The sequence below is a fragment of the Dreissena polymorpha genome, chromosome 6 (assembly GCF_020536995.1).
Source record: "Dreissena polymorpha isolate Duluth1 chromosome 6, UMN_Dpol_1.0, whole genome shotgun sequence".
Taxonomy (NCBI): domain Eukaryota; kingdom Metazoa; phylum Mollusca; class Bivalvia; order Myida; family Dreissenidae; genus Dreissena; species Dreissena polymorpha.
In genome coordinates this window covers 23316411-23320871 of record NC_068360.1, presented here as the reverse complement: position 1 = coordinate 23320871, position 4461 = coordinate 23316411, and the positions used below count along the sequence as shown (strand labels likewise).

Below are 4461 nucleotides of genomic sequence, written 5' to 3'. Positions count from 1 at the left end.
CGCATCTGCTACAGTTGTTCTTTTGTTGTCAAAGGGGGAGACAGTGAGCGTGCGTCATCATGAATCAGAAGACAGTGCTCTTGAAGGTGCTTTCGTTTCATCGGGACAGTCCATGTTTTCGGGCTTTCTTTTACAACTGCATAATCGGGTTGCACCATTTATAGGTTGAACATTTCGTCCATGACAGTTTATCTGGAAACACGTTACAAAAATGTTGTTACATGACTAAACGTTTTATGTTTGAACGATCCATTTCTGATAATCCGATCTAAAGAATTAGCTATCAAATGACCTAGAATTGAACAGTCCATGTGCAGGCTGGTTTTATGCGTGAATTGCATCGGAAAAAACAATCAACACAATATACATGTAGTGTATTTTTGCCAAAGTGAGTCATATCAATGCCTAACTGTAAAACATTTCTTTATATCCACCTTACTTTGTATTAATATGTTATAACTGTATTTGAAGCTCGTGAATTAAACTTTAAAATCTAATAACTGTAGAAGGTTGTCAAGTTGCTCGTTAGATTGGACTACTATTCATTATTGTGACGTAAATTTCTTATGTCCAAGAAGGTTGCCGTCCTATTTGCCATCAAGTGCTAAAAGTCTTAAGTGCTTATCGTGGGTAGTTGTAGTAATTAGTTGTCTGCTGTCATTTTATTCATCAAAAATGAGATTTGTGGAAGGGCGAATTTTTTTGTGTTGCTTATCTTTGTTCGCAGTAGATATCTAAAGGAAGTTTCACTTAGTATATAAAAATAGGTAAAATGTGTTCAAAACCACGTCATCTGGTCAAATAAGATAGTCACACCACATTTTTGAAAAATCTCGAAGTTATTTGGAGCATTGTAAATAAAACTTAAACAAATGTCGTAAATCGCTGAAACCACCCCAGATTAAGATTGATACAAGATGAAGATTGATGTCTCAATAAGGAGAGCGAAAAAAAATACAGGACCTACCCTGCCTAACCGTTTTTCAGACCGTCGCCCTCTATACAAACTTATTTTGTAAGGCCTAACTAGAAATGTCATCGTTTTCGAAATCACATTTACTTGTCATACCGTTTTTGATATTCTCAGAGCTATTTGTTTGTTAATCACTCGATTCGAATGTTACAGATCGTTTTTATAAAATAATTTATGAAGTTTATTAATAGATAAATATTAAACAGAGCGGTGTTATGCTGTCTTATGGATATTTTTCTTTATATATAGTTAATAAAAAATGTAAATCACCATTTTTTATGGGATTATAGCTGTAGTTATTATAATACTTTTGTTCATCTTATCCATATAGGTTGCACGTTTATAATTTGACTAATACTCAAATCACTCCCCCTTTACCCGTGCATTCATATGCTCAATGTCGATCTCGTGCATCGAATGATTGCTTAAGTCATTCGATGCTTTACTTTCAAAGAGTTTTTATCTTTGATATATAAATATACTTTCATTAATAAATATATATTTCAGCCAACATGAGTTTTTCTTCTACGATAGAACCAAAAAAAAAACAAAAAAAAAAAAACAACATAACAACAACACGAATATTCGATTATCATTTTTCTTTCGAACAACGTTTCGACCCCGTTGCTTAAATGGATTGTAACTGTCAATATTTTTTTCAACTGTCCAAATAAGCATAATTTTAGGCAGTTAAATATGTGTTATAGTTATATATGGAATTTAACACGTCAAAATATTTTCCCGTGGTAACGATGATTAATAAGCATTTTATGACATATAAATTGGCTGTTTTATCACTCGCCGGTTAGTTGCCAAGCGGTTTAAACTGGAAGTAAACAGCAATAAATGCGACATAAGCAAATATGTCAAGCATTTTTTTTTTAATTTTACAATTATGCACATATTTGTTTGCATTAATTTAAAGTTAAATTTTAACCATTTAATTTATAATCATCAATTCATCCGATTTTAACAGACTTTGGCTAGAATAATCTTTACATTTTTGAGCAACTAAAGAGCCGTTTTTAATTTTAGTTACATATTTAGTCATTACGTTAAGAACAGCACCGCTGCCAGCAGCAAATGTAATAGCATTTACACGCTATTTGACAATACCCGATGTCAGGAACATAGCATAGCAATATTATCGATTTTCCATCTAAACAAAAAGGTCATGTTCTTTTGCGACCAACGACTCATAACACTTCAGTTACAATAATGAATTAACATTAAAACATGCGTTTGTTAATTCGTATAAGAAGATAAATCCCCACAAGCAAGATGTGGCCTGGTCGAGGAGTTAACTTATAGTGTCGACAGTCATGCGATCTACTTACCGACTGAGCCTGCCTTCCGAGAAAGAGAATGTTTTCATTGCGTTTTATGTTAATTTATCTTAAGCATTTAAGGAATAACTGCATGATTAGCTGACTTAAATTCTCTTTAAAAAATCTTTAAACTAGCATTTAATAAAAACGTTGATTTAAGAGGCAACCGTATTCGCATCGACATAATAAATTGTAATCAATAATATGTGGCTTACTTCTGTTTATTATGTTTATACCAATGAGGATAACACATTGCTGCATTAAATTGTAACAATAACATATTGATAATAATTAAGTTCATACTAAATGCATTTGAATACAAGGTCTTACATGGAAAACATTATTCATCTTGGACTGTGAATGAAATATAATTCAACCGTGTGCAAAGGGGGTTCAATGTATGTGCGTAAAGTGTCGTCCCAGATTAGCATGTGCAGTTCGCACATGATAATCAGCGACGACACTTTCCGACTAAACTGATTTTTGCTAAGAAGAGACTTTCTTGAACCAAAAAATATCGTACAAGCGGAAAGTGTACATGCATTAAACCCCCGTTTCACAGAGCGACGCTGATTATTCTATTTCAATAAAATCACGAATCGCAAATGCACCTTGTATGCATTATACGTTATTATGCTATTTTAGTGGAAAACATATATCAAATATTTGTCTTCACATAATTACCAAATGTCTCGAACAAGTCCTTTTTTGAACTCAACCAAAATGATGCATCTAAATAAGGATTGGAGCAAGATAAAAGGTCAACATGTTTTCAGGGACGTTTACGACATAACCCTTTGCATGCTGGGAAATTTGTCGTCTGGTAAAATGTCGTCTGCTGAATATCTAAAATTAGCATTTTCTTCGTTTTTTTTTTAAAGAATACCATCAGAATAGATCCTGATGGATCCTGATGAGACGCCACAGAACGTGGATCCAAACTGTTTGTAAAGGCCTTCAAAAATTCGGTTCCAGCGCTGAAAGACTTAATATCAGACAAGATAGTAATTGTTCATTTGCCATAAATGCACCATGTTGTCTACACTGCTGATAGTGAGTGTGATTGCCATTCGCGTGCGCTCGTCATATGAAGGCAAGTAACAAGTAACGGACAAACTAGAAGCAGAACAGCTTGCGAGGAAACAATTGGAGACTCTGCTTGTACAGAAGGGTATGTGTGATAAAATTTGCTTTAGAATCTCACTTATAACGTCATGTGTTACTTTTTTGTAAATGTCACTTTAGAAATACATTGAGGATTTGTTGAGTATCACTGTAAATACCTTTGTAAGCCACATTTATAATAAATTGCTTTGCCTCATTTTCAAGAGAAAGTCATCAAACAGTCAAAAGACAACCTGAGAAAGAGGCAACGGAAGTAGCATTTTTTGCTGAGGTCTTTCTGAATATTTTACATCAAGGCTTGGGGCATTTGACCATGTGGTCACCAACATCGACTCAACAAACTACGCTGCTGGGTACAGCAATGTGACCGGTGTGTTTACAGCTCCAATCGACGGGCTATATTCATTTCCTACAACAGTAACGACACATGCGGATCATGCGTCCCATTATGAACTGTACGTTGACAACAAGCTCCTAGGTAGAATAATTATGGGTAGACGGGTCAAATGGCAACCAATATGCCTCTGCCTCTGCAAATGTTGTCGTATCCTTAACAAGAGGACAAGCTGTATCGGTCAGACACGGAAATATCGGCGATCACGGAATTTAGGGTCAATTTCAATCCTTATTTTCGGGATTCTTATTACAGCAGCATTATCCATCGGCTCAAATTGTAGGTTGAACGTGGTTGAAAGCTGTTAAATAAATTGCCTAAACTAATGAGCAGTATGTGTTAAAATGTGTGTGACGTTAACATGGTATATTTTACATGTATATGTAAACACTTTCCAAAATTATAAAAAGCACAAAGAACGTTTGAGTTATGTTTTTACACGGTAACCAAAGACAATAATACACGTTTTCCTAGCGCACCAAGGAAAAACATGAACCCGATTAGTATTAGCTTCATATTTAATGTCTTTTCAGAATAACACATATTGGATTTTAATAATCAATAATCTTATAGGTTTGCTGATGGTTGTACACTATAAATAATTGCTATAAAGTGATAAGGACAAGACATATTGAATACGT

The 4461-nt window shown here is 34.3% G+C and overlaps 1 long non-coding RNA gene across 1 annotated transcript; it reads left to right on the top strand.

The window, feature by feature from the left end:
• Positions 1-3216: 3216 nt before the first annotated feature.
• On the top strand, positions 3217-4239 carry LOC127836076 (uncharacterized). The gene is made up of 2 exons (XR_008028575.1): positions 3217-3472; positions 3631-4239. It is a non-coding gene; the product is annotated as an uncharacterized LOC127836076 (long non-coding RNA).
• The last annotated feature ends 222 nt before the right edge of the window (positions 4240-4461 follow it).